The sequence below is a fragment of the Triturus cristatus genome, unplaced genomic scaffold (assembly GCF_964204655.1).
Source record: "Triturus cristatus unplaced genomic scaffold, aTriCri1.1 SCAFFOLD_105, whole genome shotgun sequence".
In the NCBI taxonomy this organism is placed as follows: domain Eukaryota; kingdom Metazoa; phylum Chordata; class Amphibia; order Caudata; family Salamandridae; genus Triturus; species Triturus cristatus.
Genome location: NW_028187897.1, coordinates 2754961 through 2775802, shown reverse-complemented (window position 1 = coordinate 2775802; position 20842 = coordinate 2754961). Strand labels below are relative to the sequence as shown.

The window sequence follows — 20842 nt, the reverse complement described above, 5'->3', positions numbered from 1 at the left end:
GTATACGTTTTGAGTAAGCAAAAACACTATGCCAATATATGGGGGCGGGGCAGGGTGGGAGCGTGGATTGGAGGTAGCAGGTCAGGTGGAGCAGTGAGAGAGATGGAAGAGGGATTAAGGGATAGGGAGTGCTGGGAAAATAGAAAGGGGACTACCAAGTGTAAGGAAAGAGGGTGCCATCTTAAGGCTGTGAATAGTGCAAGGAGGCAAAGGTGACATTCATTAAAACAGTCACCCACAGAGGGATTCCCTATTTGTCATGGAGCTCGTCCTTAACCAAAAACTCCGTCCACATACAGTCCCTACTAGTTTTGTACTCCAACTCCTAGAGGTCTGTCTAACAAGAAATGTCTTTCTATTCGAAGACCAATTCTACCAGCAAGTGAAAGGCACATCGATGGGGGTTATTTTTGCCACTAATCTAGCTATTCTTTATATGGATTCACTAGTGATCAACCATATCCTCTCAGTCACTAACCCATTCAGCACCTGTATTGGCAAATGGAAACGCAATATAGATGATATTTTTATGATTTGGCAGGATAGTGAGATCACACTTGTATCATTTCTCCACTGGCTCAACAACAACTGTGGTGGCTTGAAATTCACCCTGAAACACGATAGGACCTCCATTTCTTTCCTTGACCTCAACATTAAACACAATGATGGTACTCTCATAACCGGACTATTCAGTAAACCAACAGAACGTAATACCTTGCTTAGTTATGATAGCAACAACCCCCGGGCACTGAGAGATTCTCTTCCTTTCTCCCAGTTCCTACGTATCAGGAGGAACTGCTCCCTTAAGTACAACTACTTTCATGAAGCAAAAATACTGTGCACTAAACACACCAGTAGAGGGTACCCATGTAGACGTGTTCGAAATGCAATGAAAAGAGCATGGTACTGTCCCCGAGAGGTTCTACTAGAGCCCAAGATAAAACCCAACTCGAACCGTCTGGTATGCGAAACTACCTTCTCTCCAGTCTCAAATGCAATACGCAAGACTATCCTAAAAAATTGGTCCGTCCTAAATGCTGGCACCCTCAATTTGGAACGCCCGATGTTTGCTTTTAAGAAAAGCAAGAACATCAAAGACTATTTGGTTCGCGCAGCACTACCCAGCATAAAAAGCTCCAACACACTGAATGACCTATGGTCCCTTGCACCTCTAAAAGGTCACTCCAAATGTGGTAATTGTGTGGTCTGGGATTTTACCATAGAATGCGAAGAATTTGTATTTAAAGATATCAAGACTGAACTGAGACTGTTTACAAACTGTAATACTTGCAATGTTGTGTACGCAATTTTCTGTCCCTGCAACAAAATATACATTGGACAGACCACTACGAATTTCTCAACATCGGAGTAGAATTAGGTGCAAAACTGCCAATGCACCCTTGGTTGAACACTTTGAACAGAATGGACATTCTGAAAATGACATTCGCTGGACCATCATCACAGTGGTAAAACTGCCTCCAAGAAGTGGGGACATCTCTAAACTATTGAACAAGAAGAATTGAAATGGATATTGAAAACTGACAGCCTCAATACAGGATTGAACCGTCTTGAAGACTGGACTTCACTGATTTAACTTGCCTTTCATAACTATGGCCATCCTAATGCTTCCAAAATGCCTCTGTAATGTTTTTTAACCTGTTTTAATGAATAAGTCACCTTTACCTCCTTGCACTATTCACAGCCTTAAGATGGCACCCTTTTTCCTTACACTTGGTATTCCCCTTTCTATTTTCCCAGCACTCCTTATCACTTAATCCCTCTTCCATCTCTCTCACTGCTCCACCTGACCTGCTACCTCCAATCCACGCTCCCGCCCCGCCCCCATATATTGGCATAGTGTTTGTGTTTACTGGAAACGTATACACATCCGAGAGAATCCCACTATTCAGCCCGAACCTTATACCTCTAAGTCCCATATCAGCACTACTCGTATGCTCGGTTAATTGTCACCGGCAGCGTCTAACCTTTCCCCCTTTTTTCAGGCGATTGAGCCGTTGAGTACGCGCACACGACCCTCCATCATCCCGTTGTGAACTCTGAAATTATTCCGCCTGGTGAGTTCGTACTCTGTTTAGCAACACTTTCACTCCTGACACCGCATGGTTGCTAATCTTGTCCTACCCACTTCACCCCCTCAGGAGCCGCCATCACAGCAGCCCCCTTCCTCGCCCAAACTCTCCTTATCTGAATTTGCTGGTAAGATATGCTGCATTGAACCGTTCTTGTATGTTACTATCCCCTGAAATGCCATAACTCGACCTTCTTTCCTTTTCCTCCCCTTCACCCTTGTTCTCACTATCACACCCGGCTACCTAGCTGTGTACTGTATCACATTTTTGCGGTCTTCATATACTGTCATAACCCAAGTGCTGATCCGATTTCCGTGCGCCACATCGACTTTATTATGCATTAGCTTACAGACTCTAATTTAATAGTTCACTTGCCCACGGCATAATCCAAATTTGTTGATATGATGTTTTGAATAATTATTGAACCAATTGCTATGCGACATATCGAGGTTATTATGCATCAGCTTTCAGACTTCCACTGAATATTTCAGTTGCCTTTGGCACAATTCATGTTTGGTGTATACGATGATTTGAACTCAAGCCTGGCCTTGAACCCACTATTATGTTTTTGTATAAATAGTTACCAACCCGAACACCACCCTCGTCCACCGGCATGTTCCCGCATCTAGTATTACGGCACTCACTCTCTTCGCCCAGCATGGGATGCTTTTTACTATAAATTGCTCTTGTAAGTGTAATACGAGTATGGCCAAACAGCTTGAATGACTAGTCTCACAGACATTGACAGCCGCTTACCGGTTACCTCTGTAAATCTAACGGCCGCAGGCACTTCCTGGATTTCACCGACCGCTCACCCCATTAGCACATACTCATGCCTTTAATCAGAATTACCACACCTTCCCCAACCTGAGTTGCATGCTACGTTGTCACAAAACTCTACGGCACCAAGGCGTACCTCTCCTAATCTCTCCTATTATGTATTTCCCTCCCACACCTTGTCCCTCCAGGCTAAAAAAGCTCTACCTAACAGGCATGAATTGAATGTCCTGATGATGAATCGCCTATTCCTTCAATAGGTCGAAACGCCGTCGACACTTTAATACACCTTATACGCAAAAAAACATTTGTTTACTTCGTTGTAAAGGTGTCTCCTGCGATTTGGTTTTCATAACACTGTGTATTATCCATGTGTAACAAACCAATAAGCTTTGCCTGAGCCTCCTGTTGTTCGTTTTTTGTCCCCTGTTTATTTGTACTTCATTGGCTAAGTAGGATACCGGCGTGTGTCCCATTTTCTGTATTGTTGTGTACAACTGTTTCTATTGTTTAGAAGTAAATATTTGACCTTTGTCCGGCTGGACAGGTCATCCCAATATAGTAACGATTGAGTCTATATTCATTGCCCGTCTCCCTATTTTTCCTTTCTAGGGACCACTGTTGTCTAGAATAATTAATTTCCAAGGTTCCTGGTCGACTGTCTTTGGGTTCCCTTGTTGTTTAAGAATATAGCCATCTTGTGGTTGGCGGCTGAATTAGATTACATTGGATTCTGCCTTCTCGATCGAAAGTTACTGCCAACCATGTTTTTTTTTCAAGAGCAGCAGCATCATCAAACTTCCTCAAGAGCAACTTTTCACAGGAAATCTCCTAAATTTAGCACGACATTGGGGACGTCGATCTTTTTCTCGCCTTAATGGGTTGCTGTACTCCAGTTCTCCTTGTTGTGCAGGACATCGGCAATTTCAACAGTGTTTTGTTTCCTCAAGGTACTGTTAGTGAGAGTACTTTCTTCATAAAAAAGGCACGTAGTGCGTGAGTACTTGATCTACACCTTTGTCTACAATTTGCAGTTTATAAACTTTGCTTGAATCCCTGCTGCGAGTCCTCTGCGCTGATTCGCACAGCCTTTTATGTTCTATTTCCACTTATTTACGCTAATGGACAACGGTGACTACCTTATTTATTTTATTTTATTGTTTTTGGGGACATTTACTGTGTGATACATGGTTAATTTAATTTTATTCAAGTTTCCACTGCACCTTAATTTTTATGTTCTGGCATGATTTCCTTCTACAGTCCCACTTATCGGGTGAGAATTCGCTCACCTGTAAGTATTACGTAGCAGTCGTAATTTTCAAATGGATACTTAATGATTCTATTGGTGTATTCCAAATTTTGTTCTACAAGCTTTAATTGTTTTTACTTATTTCTGCTTATTTTTTACAATTGTTTATTCGCAATTCCAGCTTTGTAACTTTCAATTTATATGCAATTTTGTGATAATTGACATTGGTTGTTATCTGCATTGTTATTTGCATTTTTCGTGCTTCACATTTCATTTTCTGCCTTCAGTTCATTTCTCACGATCTGTGCAATTTCTTGTGCGTAGACCTACGTCACTTAAAATTAATTTTTCACATTCTTCTGATTAATGATGCTGAATGACACTCGTTATTTTCTTCGCTGGTTAGACCGTTCAAAATGTTAGAATTTTTTCGCAAATTCTTCTTGATGTTTGTCACCTGCATTTTCATTATTCTTTATTTATTTTATACTCATGAGTTTTCTTGGTTCTGTGCACAGAACCTCTTCCTGTGATCCTACTTCAAAAGTTCTGTATGATTTTTCTTCATCAGTTCTGTATGATTTTTCTTCCAATGTTCTGCCAGTTTCTGTTCCCTTGCGCAAGGGTTTCTTTCTAGAAATTTTACTGGCAATTGGGTTTTTTCCATTTTTTGGAAATTGTTCGTACTCCTGTTCGGTGTAGTTTTCTCACCTTTATTCTTTCTTTGTTTCTTGGAGATTCTTGTTGTTTTCTCCTGTTAGGAGTACTTTTTCTTGGTTTTTTTGTGTTTCTTCCGTTCGTCGGTTCTTGCCTTCATACCAGTCTGGCCAATTGGTGTGTTTTGCTGTAACCTTGAGCGTGTTGTTTAATTCTCTTTTGTCCTTGGAAGAGAAGATGTCTGTCGTGTCTTCCTTCTTTCATTCTTGTTTTACTTCTCTTACCTTTGCTATGCTATGTTTTTCATATTGTGCGTCACATCATTTTCACATTTTGTAATTATTCACCTCAAGTATTTAGCGTTTTCTCCCCTTCTTATTCTTGCGGTTCTCGTTGATTTGCTCTTCCTATTCATTTCATTCTATGCTATGTATCTATTGTTGGTTTTTCATCTTATTCTTGATGTTCCTGCTTTGTAGTTTTTCTTCATGTTGCTTCCTCATCGTCCACTCTATGTTTTTATTGTTATACCTTACATTTTGTTGCCTGTATAAAGGGGAAGATGTGCAGTGTCTTGCACTTCTGCTTGGATAGTCTAGTTATCCTGTGGAATGTTGACATTCATGTGATGCTTGGAATGTTGGCATTCTGGACTCTATGAGTCAGTTGAGAGCTGGGCTGAGCAAGTAACATACTGCTCCTGGTGGGGTCTCTGCATAAGCTTCCATCTTCTACTTGGAATAAACTTATAAATATACTACCTCGTCTGATTCCTGATTCATACACCATCACCACAGTTGGTCCTCATCCGCAAGGATACAGTCACACGTCTTTATCGAGTAAACTTCCTGAAACTGAAGAATGAATCCTACCTGTTTTTTAAAATGGTTTGTGAAATTGCACGACTTGAGATGAATTAGGTGTTTTTCAGGGAAAGAGATATTTATACCAGCGCTTTAAATTAGAAAAAGAAGAGCTGGTACTCACCAACTAGACTGGGTGGGCCTTGAGGAGCTGTTAGGGGCGTGTCTGGAGGTGTGGCTATGAGCAAGGCATTTAACAATATCAATCAACATTTTCTTGGCGTCTGTCAGAGGCTGGTGATGGACAAGCATACAAACATTGTATAATACAGCAAAAATTATAATATGAAGCTTTGCTGAGAGGCTGTAGTCTCGTGGATAGTTGTAAAATGTGTCACCATGAGACACACATTGTAATCTCCCCCTGCTTCTGGAATTGAGCGTATACAGGAGTGCCTGCCTGCTTGTCTCTGCCCGCTCTACCACTACATATGGGCCTGTGACTGTGGGGATGGGCACATACACATACATCCAAGAAAACACTCAAATCGGCACTTGAGGCAACCTTCAATCATTTTTTGTATAAATGTGGCTGCATTCTTGTTTATGTTTGCTGTGCCTCAAATCACCACCTAATGACTCAGCAAAGCCGCAGAACACTCAGGCCCCAACCCGTACATCTGGATTTTTTGTGTGTTGTGAGACATGGCAGGCATCAGCCTCTGTCATATGTGCCGGGCCTCATTTCTTGAAGTTTTATTTACCATGAATTTGGCCCAAGAGCATTACAGCGCTTTACAAGTCAATCATAAGTTTTACATTAAATCATACTTTTTAAACACATCAGTGGTTAAGTAAGATGCCCAGAATCACAGGATGATGAGCAGACGCCGAGATTAGAAACTGGTTCCACAGTCGGCAGCTCTGGCCACATCCTCAGTCTTGTTATGATGCCAGTCAGAACAAAGCACTACAGTAGCAACCCAGCACCAGAATGCAGTGGCTGTTGCCAGGGTCGGATTTGTAATACGGGCATCTGAGGTGCAGCTGTGGGCCACTTTTTCGGCCAGCATGGTGGCAGATTTGGACTCTGTCTGGCCTGTTCATATGTGGCCAGTGGCCCAGTGGGGGCCTGAGCATCCTTACTGGAGCCAGATGGGCCTCTATTACCTCCCTTTTACCAACGGGGCTGAGGTGTCATTCTCAGTCGCTCACTGAGCCAGCCCATTAATATATGCAGAGTGAGTAGAGGGCCAGAGCAGAAGCGGCCTTGATGGAGCGGGTAAAATAAAAAATGTTGGTATACCCAATCCATTTATATATGTTTATATTAAAATGACTAAAACGATTAATATTAATGATTAAACAGTGTGCTGTGATGAACTAACCAACCTTATTAATCAAGAGAATACACGTGGGAATGCATTTGCATGGCTAAAAATAATAAGTGAACTAAGTTTGTACGCATATTAAATTTATATGTTTAGCTTAAGCAGAGTTAATGTGATTCTCGCTTAAATAAACCAGCATTAACATCTTTAAATGTCGCATATGGCTAGATATATGCATACACATAAAGGTATTAGTAAGGGAATAACACTGTTTAAATCATTTCTATGTATTAATTACGATTCTTGTGTCTCTTTACTTAAGTTGACTATTTCGGCCTACTAAAAGATGGCTGCCGACTGAATCCTCACTAAAGTACATGACTTCATGCACTGAGCAGCAGAGGAAGGCGCCTGCACTGACTACGTAGTGTCCTCTCCTTGAACCTTCGAACCAGGTCTATGAAGACTACTCTGGGCGAGATGCTAATGTCCCTGAACATGGAAGAAATGTTGCCATCTGGGAACCAAAAAGCCACCTATTCACAATAGACTGCTTCTTTCTTGACCTGGAAACGACTTTCCCATGCGCCTAGTTTATACATCATCCGTATGTGAAATTTAGAAAATGTTGCTTAAAGCATTGGGACGGGGCTGAATACAGCCAATCAATGACCTGGAAATAATGAAAATGCTACATGTATATGTAAATTTTGGTATAAATATTAGTAGTCTAGAGAGGGAAATTAGGTTACCACCCAAAGAGCTTGAGACGCACCCTGATCGATGTTACTCTATGCGGCACTCCACGCTGACAGCAGAGGACGGGACGGTAGAACTCTGATGAATTTCTGAGGACCAGTTTCTGACTTAGAGAACGACAATTAGCCAGAATAGGTAATTATGACAAAAGATAATATTGCATTTGTTAGGATTTTAAACCTGCAATTTAATTAGATAAAGAAAATCATTGTTTGAAGAACTGTGTCGGGTGGTTATTTTCTTGTAATGTTTATTTTGATTAATATAAGAATTGAAGTGTTATCTATCAAATTCCAACTAAATGATCCGATCGCCCTCCGGATGGAGGAATTGTTAGGGTAATTTAATAGATGTGGTTTCCTCCATCCAAGTAAAGAACTGTAGTTCGGAAGTTTTAAAGATCCCTCTGTAGGCGCGGATAGGATTGGTGTGGAATGAATGTTGGTGTTATGGGCCCCACCAGTGTGTGATGTGTGTATGTGCGTGTGACTGAGGAATCATTCCGTCCGTGGAAGCAGGGGGAGATTTTGTGTTCTGAACTGCACCAGTATTTCTGGTAGCAAGATGATGGTTTTTATTGTTTTGGTTTGGTGATTTTGGCATGTGTATATATAGCTTATCGATTATTGATTGGTATTGATGTATGTATTAACACTATATGTTGAAGTTGTATTGAGTTTTATGTCGTTTGTATGGCTTCTGGGATGTAAGAAGTCGGTGACAGTTCCGTAGTAGAACAGAGGTAAGCGCTGTTCATGGGAAAGACAGAGTTGTGGTTGCCCGCAGGTACACGGGAAAACGCGTAAAAATTGAAGTTGCGCTTCGAATCGGTGACATCGCTGTGTGTTGCCATTAGAGACGATTTCTGTGTGCGAGAAGTGCATATGATAGCAAAGAGTTATCTGTGAAATTTTGGTCTAAAGTACCAGGAAACCAATTGGTATGCCGATAACGCTTTTTACTGAAAAGGTAGCAGGTGGTCTCTGAGCTTGTTAGAAGGACAAAGTAGAGGTAAGCGCTGCTTTGTTAACGTATGTTATAATTCTGTAGTAGGACAGACTGTTAGCTGTTCTCGGGAAAACAGGATTCTGTGTGAATGAACGGTATTTCTTTGTGTGAAAGTGCGTGAATGAAATAGCATTTGAATTAATTGCAGAACTCTGGTTTTATTTCTCAGGAGCATTGCGTTTCCACATATGTGTTTTAATACTGGAGACAACAGTTAATTGATGTTTGAAAGAAGGGTAAAGTAGAGGGATGTGCTATTTTGCCAACGGATGTAAAGATTCTGTAGGAGGGCAGAGGTAAGTGCTGCTCTCGGGAAGACAGAATTCTCGTGGGAAAGATCTTTTACTATTCTGTGGTTAGCGGAGCAGACAATGGAGATGTTTGTATGTTGTAACTAACAAGTATTGTAAAATCGAAACAAAGTCTACCGAATAGTCTTGTAAAGGAGGGGTAGACTGTAGACAGGAGACAGGAGCAGGAGCTGCTGCAGCGACTGTTGACGTCAGGTGGACCGCGTTGGCATTGGACAGTTAGCCAGTGGCGTAGACGCACCAGGATTGGTGCGTTAGTGTGAGCCGCGCTAGGATTGGAGGCTGTGACAGTGACGTAGACGCTCCAGGATTGGTGTGTTAGTGTGAGTCGCGTAAGAATTGGAAATTGTGACAGTGACGTAGACGCGCCAGGATTGGTGCAGGAGTAAGAGTCGTGTTACTATTGGATTAAAGATCGTACTGTAGCAGGGACGATTAAAAGGGGTTCACGAAAGGAAGAAAAATTTATTATCATTCACCTGAAAAGAAGAAAAAATCATTATTTAGTAAAATGCGGAGCTGGTTTGTGAAAGACAAAGAGGTTGTGACTAGGGAAGGACAGTTACTTCCCCCAGCGAAAACCCCCGCATCCTTCATGGTTGCGAAATACGGGTACCATACTTGCATTTGGTTAGACAATTGGGCAAAATATACAAAGGAAGATGGAGTTCTAGCGTTTCCAGAGGATGGGTCCTATAATTTGGCGATATTGAGGAACTTACGAGAGAGGATGATGAGCTTAGATCCGCGACCTAGGCGTACGTAATTCGAGGCATTAACAGAGTGGGAAGATGAGATGCATGAGCGAGAAAAACAGAGAAATGGCAGTAGGTATCGGTATATGTTTGGACGGCCAAACGATCGCGAAACTCATTGTGATGGATGAGAAGGTGGCGAGATGCGAGTATGACTGAAGGATTGTTTCCCGTTAGAACAGAAGGAGAAAGTGGAGGAAGGAAATGCCTAGAAAAGAAAAATAATGTAGAAACCCGGAGGTATGGGGCTAACGAAACAGATGACGATGTCCTAGATGATACGTTTTACAAAAGTCCACCTCCATACAGGCAGGAACCAGAAACGCCGACCGCAGGTACACCAGTGAGGGAAACTCTGAGAATCATTAAAACAGAAGTTGTGACCCCAGAAGTAAGAAGAAGAAATTCTCTTAAGGAAAAGGGAAAGGAAAATACAGCTGAGGGTGAAAATTCTAAGGAATTAGCAAAAACCACATTAAAACTGACAGAGAAAATAAGAAAATTGACGAAAAATCTAGAAGCAGTTACAGTTCCTGTGACCATAGGTCCTGTTATGCCTATTTTTGAGAAGCAGAAAGACAGTGAGCACGGATTAACAGTTCCATATATAAGCAGTAGACAGGAAGAATAGCCCCTGATGAGAGCAAAGGAGAATTCCTGGGAACATACTATGGGTAGTAGTGAATTGCATATGTCAAATAACCCATTTTATTGTTCAGATACTGCTGAAAGGAGCAGAATGGTAGGTGGATCAATACTAGAACCATAGAAATTAACAGAACCAGGGAATGCAGAGAAATCAGTGAGCATAACTACTGAAGAGTTGAATGTATGGCTGAAAAACTTGCAGGATAAAGAAAAAGAATCTCATACTGTTGATGTGGCGAGATTACGGATGGTATTGGAAGAATTGATTGTAGGGACCATCCCCATAGAAAAGCTGAAAAATTACCAAGATGAGGAACTGCTGTTCCTCTGTAAAAGTGTCACTTGGAGAACAAAGAATTTACATGACAGACTAGCAGAAATAGCGAGTGAAACGGGAATTGACATGGACAAGGTAAAAGCTTTACAGAAGCCATACCGAGTGGATTTTACAGAAAAGGACATAGAGAATCTGAACACTGCAGGGCGGATAGGGCAGATTAGGGACATAATCACAGTATTGAGGAAATGGGGAGATGTGGACAAATGGAAGAGCAGGTGGTATAGGAAGCGGGATGACACCTCAGACAGAACATTTCCAGCGTTTCCTGTGAGAGAAAAGGAGAAGGTGGTGATGGAATTCCCTATGAGAGAGATCCCAGGAGGGGGATATGTGCATGTCCCATGGACCAGACAGGACATTTTGTCATTTACAAATGACTTCCCTCGATTACGGGAAAAGCCGGTTGAGTGGTACAGACATGTAGACAGATTTGTGAAATTGTCAAAAGTGCTGTGGATTGACTTGAATAGTCTGTTTGATATAATAGCGCCAGCAGACTTGTGGGCAGAATGTAAGTTAGTCATAGACTGGCCCACCAAAGAATACCCGAGAGATCCCAAAACAGGAGCCCCAGACCCAGAGGTCATGAAGAAATACGAACAAGTTATGGCCTTCCTGAAGAACAAAGTGCCTCCAAAAGAAACAGATTGGGTTAAAATAGATCGAACACATCAGGAAGCGAAAGAATCAGTCCACGCATACTATGAGAGGCTAATTCTGGCCTTCAAACAGTTTAGTGGGGATGACAGTCTGGGAGAAAAGGATCTGAGTTATTTTGTGTACAGATTTGTTTATGGTCTGCGTCCCGAGATAGGGGACATGATCAAGCAGCACACCGTGGATTGGCAGAGCAAGAAAATAGATGAGATCCTGAGGCACGCTAAATATTTTAGTGATGAAATTGAGGCAAAGCAGCGAAAACTAAAAGAGAAGGCAATGTGGGCTCAAGTGAAGGTTGCAGAGAGACAGGAAGCTCAGCTGATAGAACAAGCAAATAATCCAGGTATAAAATCAAAGTTTGGTCCAGGAAAGGGAAAGGGTAATATAGAAGAAGCCAAGAAAAGGTTTCCCTGTCACAATTGCGGCAGATTAGGGCACTGGAAATCCGAGTGTAAAAATCCACCTCTTGCTAATGATGAAAATCCGTCATTAAATCCACAGGTGCAGTGTGAGGGGAGTGCCCCATCGCCGAAGCAGCAGAAGGCTGTTAATCTACAGAATCAGGTGCCAAAACCACCCTTACCACAGAGCCGAAGTACACAGAGATATAGTAAAGAAACGGGATTCTACAATGAAGAACAGGTAAACAAACCGCAACGCGCGAGCGCTGTGTCACAATATTGGATGCAAAATGACGAAAGTGAGCCAGAAAAAATTTATTGACGGTGCCGAAAAGAGGAAGCAGAGTGCGTACTTGGCAAATCTCTAGAAATAGATCAGACAGGACCATTTGTAGATGGGAAAGTTAATGATGAAAACATTACTTTTCTAGTAGACACTGGAGCTACACGATCTACTGTCAGATCAGCCGATGTTAGAAATCTTCCTCTTTCGGATGAAACAATCCAAGTAGTTGGTGTGTCTAACACCCAGATTAAAACTTATCTTACTGACCCTGTAAAGGTCAGAATAGGGAAATTTTCAGACATGCATAGATTCGTGGTGTGTGATACCAGTCCCGTGTATCTATTAGGAAGGGATTTGTTGTGCAAAATGAATTGCACCATATTCTGTACACCAGACGGAATAGCCTTTGAAACACCAGATGAAGATGTTCTGTACAATATGACCATAGCTAACAGAGAGTGTGAGGTTGCTGGAACCTATGTAGTATTCAATCCAGACGAATTACCCCCAGAATTGAAACAGACAGTGAAAGCAGCAGTCTGGGACTTCACTGGGGAAGATGTAGGCCTGATGAGAAATGTAGACCCAGTGAGAATTGCTGTAAAGGAGGGAGCTGTTTACCCCAACATTCCACAATACAGACTGAGCCCAGAAATAATAGCAGGGGTAACCCCTTTGATTGAGAAGATGATCCAGCAAGGAGTGTTGAGGGAGATAATGAGCAGTCCATGTAATTCGCCTATCATGGGACTGAAAAAGCCAAGTGGGAAATTCAGGATTGTGCAAGATTTGAGAAAGATTAACAAGATCGTTGTCTCATGTTGTCCAATTGTTCCAAATCCCTCAGTGATTTTGTATCAGATCCCACACGATGCAGAGTGGTACACAGTAATTGATTTGTGTCATGCTTTCTTTTCCATTCCGTTGCATCATGACAGCCAGCCACTTTTTGCATTTCGGTTTGGAAACCGTATTTTGGCATGGTGCCGAATCCCACAGGGGTATACAGAGAGCCCCTCCATTTTTAATCAGTTGTTAAAGAAATCTCTGGAAAGTCTTACTATGCCTGAGTTCAGTTTTAGTCCAGTATATTGACGACCTACTGGTGGCGTCAAAGACACGTGAGGCTTGTGAAACAGACACCATAGCTTTGTTAAATCATTTGGCAGATGGAGGGCTTAAGGTATCTTCAACAAAATTGCAATACTGTAAGAAGGAAGTGACATACTTGGGTCATAATATTGAGAAAGGCCTGAGAAAAGTAACCATAGACAGAATCCGAATCATTAGAGGAATGAGAGCTCCAATGACCCAAAGAGAGGTGAGAATGTTTCTGGGAATGGTTGGTTATTGTCGTCAGTGGATAAGTAATTTTTCCCTGGTTGCCAAACAATTGGTAAAACTGACAAAAAGTGAGGTAAAAGACCCCCTTGAACTGAACAAAGAAGAATTGGCAGCTTTTAAACAGTTGAAGAACAGTCTTTGTGAAGCCCCTGCACTGGGTATGCCAGACTATGAAAAGGAGTTTGAGCTATACTGTAGTGAGCGAAATGGATGCGCACTTTCAGTGTTGATACAGAAACATGGAAGACAAAGGAGGCCAGTGGCATATTTCTCGTCAATGTTAGATCCAGTGGCGATAGGTCTGCCAGGATGTCTGAAAGCCGTAGCGGCTACATGCCGAAGCCTAGAGCAGAGTGAGGGAATCGTGATGGGGTATCCAGTAAGTGTTTGTACCCCATTGTGTGGCGATCCTTTTAACAAGGAGTCGAACACAGTTCATGTCACATAGTCGGCTGACTAAGTATGAAAAAGTCATTCTAGGTGCAAACAATGCGAGTCTGGAAAGATGTGTGAATGTGAATCCAGCTACACTTTTGCCTGATGCAGAGAGAGTGGAGATAAGAGAGGAAGTTGATCATGATTGTCTGGATGTGCTTGATTACTGCACGAAACCTCGTCCTGATATAAGAGATCTACCACTGCCAGAGAGTGATCATGTGTTTTTTGTGGATGGATCCTGTTTGAGAACGGATGAAGGAGTGCTGAGCGCAGCCTATGCAGTATGCACAGTTTCAGCAGTTATAGAGGCATCGCCCTTGAAAGGAGTTAGATCCGCTCAAGTAGCAGAAATAGTGGCATTGACCAAGGCATGCAAGATTTGGAGGAATGCGAGAGTAACTGTGATGACTGATAGCCAGTATGGCTTCGGAGTTGTCCATGATTTCGGCCAACTATGGCTGCAAAGAGGTTTCCTGACCTCAAGTGGAACTCCCATAAGGAATGCAGAAGTGGTTGGAAAATTGCTTGAGGCAATACAAATGCCCAAAGAGTTGGCTGTGGTAAAATGTGCTGCTCATGGACAAGGTAGTGATTACATCACTACCGGAAACCGTTTTGCCAATGACATGGCTCAGTATTGTGCCCGAAACAAGTATTCAATTAATCGGTCAAAAGAAAAGGAAATGTCTTCTTGCTCCATAATGTTTACTAACGTTGTGGGAACATGGGATGAAGTGAGGCAATTGCAGGATGAGACAGTGGATGAAGAAATGAGGCAGTGGGTAAAAGCAGGATGTGCACCCAGGGAAAAGGATCATGTGTGGGTCTATCGGGATGGAAGACCAGTAATGCCTAATAGCATGATGTCAACCATGGCACGGATGTATCATGGCCAAGGACATCTGGGAAGGGATGCCATGATAAGGGCCTTTAAGCAGACCTGGTATAATCCAAAATTCAGGCTGATAGCAGAGAGTCTCTGTCAGAGATGTTTGACATGTCAGCAGTATAATCCTGGAAGAAAAACAGTGGTGAGTCTGGGTACCATAGGCCGGGAGGGAGGACCTTTCACCAGAATGCAAGTAGATTTCATTGAAATGCCTCCTTATAACAAACTGAGGTATGTTTTAGTGGTAGTTTGTCTGTTCTCTAGATGGATGGAATCACAGTGGCCAAGCTATTGTTGAGGGAATTCATCCCAAGGTACGGGTTCCCAATAACCATAGAATCAGACAGAGGAGGACATTTCGACAATGAGATCATGAAACTAATTTGTGAAGCATTGGGTGTACAACAGAAACTGCATTGTGCCTACCGACCAGAGGCTTCTGGTGTGGTTGAGCAAATGAATGGTACTATCAAAAATAGAATAGGAAAAATGTGTTTAGCCACAGGTTTGAAATGGCCTGATGTCTTGCCTCTGGTTTTGATGACCATTAGGTCTACACCAGATAGAACCACAGGTTTGAGTCCACACGAGATCATCATGGGACGCGCCATGAGACACGTGTTTGTGCCAGTCAACAAGCTGATGACTATAACTGATGACATGATTTTGGATTACTGTAAAGGCCTGGCTGACGCAGTTCATTCTGTGTTTCACCAGGTTGGAGCGGATGCCACCACACTTGAAAAGAAACCAGCCCATGATTTGAGCCCAGGGGACTGGGTGAGGATAAAAGTACACAGAAGAAGAAATTGCCTGGTTCCAAGGTGGGGAAGGCCAAGACAGGTCATCTTGACCACAACAACTGCTGTGAAGTGTGCAGGACTGAAAAACTGGATACATGCCAGTCACACTCTGAGAGTTCGAATTCCAGCAGACGGCATTGGAAAAGAATACTTTGACGAATCAGAATCAAGTGATGAGTCAAGCAATGAGAATATAAAAACAAAAGAAAATCCTGAAAGGGGGGAGAATGAGCCAAGACTAGTTCAGACCCCCAGAGAAGAAATTTTGAGGAAAAGATTGCAGATTTCAGATACATCAGATTCTGGGGATGAGCAAAACGCTAGTGGTGAACACAGAAAGAAGAAAAGAAAAGAACATCCAGTCAGAAGTAACTTTTATACCAGATGAAAGAGTAGAAGAAATTCCACCTGAGAAAATACTGGAAGAAGAAGAAGGGACAGTTGCAGAAAGAGAGGGACAGATTGCAGAAAATCCCCGAGGAGGTGTAGGGAACTGCAACACCCAGCTAGGTGAAAGGACAAATAGTCAGCAAGAGGATTGTGTGCCGGAGACCCGAGGAGGGACAGAAGTAGGGCCAACCCAAGAGGTGGAAAAGGAGACTTCTGAAAAAGAAAAATCAAATGAAACCGAATCTGAAGACAGTGAAACAGAGATACCAGAAGGTCGAGTTCTGAGAAAGAACTTGGATCGAGGAAAGAAACGGCAAAGACGGCAAAGCAAGAAGGAACGCCAAAGGAGATACTTGGCCCAATAAAATTAAGAAACTAAGATACAGATTGACACGAGCTAAACCCTCAGAGGCTGAACAAGTGAATGAAGTAACCAGTCAGCATCCAGAGAAAGAGGGAGAAACAGAAGTGTCAGAAGCAAACAAACGAGCAAGAAAACCAAACCAGAAGTATAAGTTGCCTGAATGGACGTACATGGCACTGCCTGAACAAGGAGAAGAGGCAGATAGTCAAGGAAATCCAGAGGAGACTTGGCTGAAATTGATAAAAGAAGAAGAAACTGGGGAAATCCTGAGAGATATCTTATCCGATATTGGAGAAGAAGCGGAAGATCAGGAAATCCTGCATGTGGATGACGAGAAGGAAGTGAAAAACGACGAAAAGCCAAGCTGAGAAATTGATATTAATCCTTGTAGGAATACACAGGATTGAATAGGAAAATCGAAGTATTTGGACAACCTGATAAATTTTAGCTCTTGTAGAAAAGCTATAAGAGGCGGAGTAGAAGAGGCTTAGTCAAAAGACACGGTTAGATCTAACAAGATGGCTAACATAGATGATAATAAGAGTAGATGTACCTTCATGAGAAGATGGTGCAAGACATGTTGCTGTTGTACAGGACTATTAATGCTTCTTTGGAGCGTACTCGCTCTTTTGATCTCTTTCAAAGTAACTTTAGATACACTAGCAGGACATACTGAGAATATGACTAATATAGTGAAAAACTCACAAAAAGTAATACCGGTTAGAACAAGCACAGAGCATGTGCATCAAGATAGGTCAATAAATGATTTTTCTAGTAATGTGTTTTCAAAATTGTTGTATGAATATGTTAAAACGATGGAAGTAAGGGATTGCTACGTCTGTATGCAATTACCTGCATCTGTTTCAGAAGGGGTGACTTATCATCACCTCCCAGCAACTTATGGAATAACATGTAGCGTCTTAACCAGTATATTTTATCAAGTAGGAAAATTAGAGTATAACATGTCTAACATAGATAATATTCTTGGACGATTGCCCATGAATAAAGAATTAAATCCAGCTAAAGATGCTAATGTATTAGGAGACATTTTTATAGAAACTAAAGGGCTAACACTAGAATATATTTTTAAGAACAATTTAACTTGCAGTTTGAAACCAGAAGAGAAAACATTCTTGGATATGGTTGAGGAGAGGAGGTTGAAAATACACAAGAATGCAGAAGGACATAAAGAAGGGGAAAACATTTGGGCAATAGATGGGAACAAGGAAACGACAGGTGATGTTAGACCAACAATAGCTATAGATTCACCACAGAAAGGCAAATTATGCATCATGAGAGAAAGATCTCAATATGATTATATATACATTGGGACAAGTGAGTGTCATGATACATACTTCATTGCATCCAGATGGGGATTTAGAGGTGGAGAAGACCCAGTTTTTCCTGGATTGTATTATATTTGTGGGAACAAGGCTTATTACAGGTTGCCTGACCATTGGTATGGCACATGTTATGTAGGCCTGGTCTTTCCAAAAATCTTTCACATGGATAGAGTAGAAAATAGTGGACCGAATAACCTACTAATGCGTAGCAGAAGAGAAACTTGGTTAGAAATTGTAGGTGATATTTTTGGAGCCTTGATACCAGCAGTGGGAATATCTTTGAATGCAAATAATATCCGGAAGCTGTCCACTATGGTGGATCGTTTGTCAACCAGCACAGCTGGAGGATTTCTATTGGTAAACACTGAATTGGTTGCCATGCGTGCTATGATTATGCAAAATCGACTTGCCCTTGACATTTTATTGGCAAAAGAGGGTAGAGTCTGTGGAATGCTGAAAGTTCAACATTGTTGCACTTACATTCCTGACGAAAGCAGAGATCTAAAAATCTATATCAAGAATATTACAGAATTGCATGATGAAATAAAACCACTGGAGGTTGAAAGTATCTGGACTAGAATTAGTAATAAAATGGCTGCTATTAAAGCTTTCCTAGGTAAATTAGGTAGTACTATAATAGGGAAAATATTATTCCCATTAACTTGTGTGATTTTCGTATTATTAATACTTCGATTAGGATGTATATGTTGTAGATATAGAAGAAATAAAAAGAAGGTTAAAAGAGAAATTTACAAAAAGAGGGAAAAGAAACCAGAAAAAGATCTCAATGAAATAGAAATGGAAGAGTGGAAGGAGAGTATGTTTGATAAAACCAAGAGAGAAGATGAAAGGGAAACAGAATTTTAATTAAGCAAAAAGACATTTCAAATTTCTGCAAAAGGGGAAATTGAAATATTGTGGGTTGTTTTGGTGGTGATAAAATCACCAAAGGGGGGATTGATGGAGTGGGTAAAATAAAATGTTTTGGTATACCCAATCCATTTATATATGTTTATATTAAAAATGACTAAAACGATTAATATTAATGATTAAACAGTGTGCTGTGATGAACTAACCAACCTTATTAATCAAGAGAATACACATGGGAATGCATTTGCATGGCTAAAAATAATAAGTGAACTAAGTTTGTACGCATATTAAATTTATATGTTTAGCTTAAGCAGAGTTAATGTGATTTGCGCTTAAATAAACCAGCATTAACAGCTTTAAATGTCGCATATGGCTAGATATATGCATACACATAAGGGTATTAGTAAGGGAATAACACTGTTTAAATCATTTCTATGTATTAATTACGATTCTGGTGTCTCTTTACTTAAGTTGACTATTTCGGCCTACTAAAAGATGGCTGCCGACTGAATCCTCACTAAAGTACATGACTTCATGCACTGAGCAGCAGAGGAAGGCGCCTGCACTGACTACGTAGTGTCCTCTCCTTGAACCTTCGAACCAGGTCTATGAAGACTACTCTGGGCGAGATGCCAATGTCCCTGAACATGGAAGAAATGTTGCCATCTGGGAACCAAAAAGCCACCTATTCACAATAGACTGATACTTTCTTGACCTGGAAACGACTTTCCCATGCGCCTAGTTTAAACATCATCCGTATGTGAAATTTTGAAAATGTTGCTTAAAGCAGTGGGATGGGGCTGAATACAGCCAATCAATGACCTGGAAATAATGAAAATGCTACATGTATATGTAAATTTTGGTATAAATATTAGTAGTCTAGAGAGGGAAATTAGGTTACCACCCAAAGAGCTTGAGACGCACCCTGATCGATGTTACTCTATGCGGCACTCCACGCTGACAGCAGAGGACGGGACGGTAGAACTCTGATGAATTTCTGAGGACCAGTTTCTGACTTAGAGAACGACAATTAGCCAGAATAGGTAATTATGACAAAAGATAATATTGCATTTGTTAGGATTTTAAACCTGCAATTTAATTAGATAAAGAAAATCATTGTTTGAAGAACTGTGTCGGGTGGTTATTTTCTTGTAATGTTTATTTTGATTAATATAAGAATTGACGTGTTATCTATCAAATTCCAACTAAATGATCCGATCGCCCTCCGGATGGAGGAATTGTTAGGGTTTTTAATAGATGTGGTTTCCTCCATCCAAGTAAAGAACTGCAGTTCGGAAGTTTTAAAGATCCCTCTGTAGGCGCGGATAGGATTGATGTGGAATGAATGTTGGTGTTATGGGCCCCACCAGCGTGTGATGTGTGTATGTGCGTGTGACTGAGGAATCATTCCGTCCGTGGAAGCAGGGGGAGATTTTGTGTTCTGAACTGCACCAGCCTCACTTATATTCAGGTGTGGTTCACCATTATAAACTAATCTTTGGACAAAGAGTCCTGGAAACATTTGCATGTTTTTTATCTCAGTGAAGTTAAGAAAACATGCCTCTTTTAGAGAATCCCCCCTTCTTTTTATAATACTTAAAACACTGAAGGAGTGTCTTGTGAAAAGGCGCAATCCGCAAATGTGGCCTCTTTTTTTAGGGTGCCCGGGTCTATTTTTGATCCCAATCCAATCCTGGGTGTGGCCTGTCAGAGTGCCACATAGTCATGATCCATCTGAAAGGTTTATTTCCAGCAGCATTGCGCTGCATGTATCCATGCTTCAGAGCCTGAGCCCTGCTGCTACAAGGAGTACCGCCCAAGAAGAAGTTCCGGTATTCAGGGGTAGAAAACTGATAAGTGTCGGTACTCAGTACTGGGGAGTACCGACCCTTTTAAAGCACTGGCAGACACTACAATTCTGGTTGGGACGGGGACAACCATGCTACATTAGTGCCAACACATCCCGGATTGCGGATGGCCTTGTTACTGCTTAAACCTGTAAGTACCTGTAGAATTTCTTTTTTAAATATGTTTTTATTGGCATTTAATGAAAATGTTATATTGATATACATAAGAGCATGATTTTGACATTGTGGAGCAGAGTTATACGTCTTTCTTACATTCAACTGTTGTATCAAAGAGATAGTATATGTTGCAGATAGGCACTTTGCATTACAGAAAGGAAGTGTTAGTCTCAGCAAAACCTAAACATCAACTAAGAACAGATTTTTCATCACCATCGTGCTCATGTTGACCATATGTATCTCAGGTTTCTGAACAGTGAGTTAGATGATTAAAGCTTGCATCTAATCACCTATTCCTTATC

The 20842-nt window shown here is 41.4% G+C and overlaps 1 long non-coding RNA gene and 1 pseudogene across 2 annotated transcripts; both read left to right on the top strand.

Moving 5' to 3' along the window:
• LOC146770455 (omega-hydroxyceramide transacylase-like) overlaps nucleotides 1-20842 on the top strand; it is a 531347-nt pseudogene that overhangs the window by 83429 nt on the left and 427076 nt on the right.
• Nucleotides 1848-19641, top strand: LOC146770456 (uncharacterized). 2 transcript variants are annotated; one of them, XR_014975675.1, is made up of 5 exons: nucleotides 1848-2075; nucleotides 2160-2217; nucleotides 7230-7801; nucleotides 11890-12030; nucleotides 18988-19641. It is a non-coding gene; the product is annotated as an uncharacterized LOC146770456 (long non-coding RNA). The 2 variants fall into 2 exon arrangements; XR_014975674.1 differs by lacking the exons at nucleotides 11890-12030; nucleotides 18988-19641 and having other exon boundaries at nucleotides 7230-10155.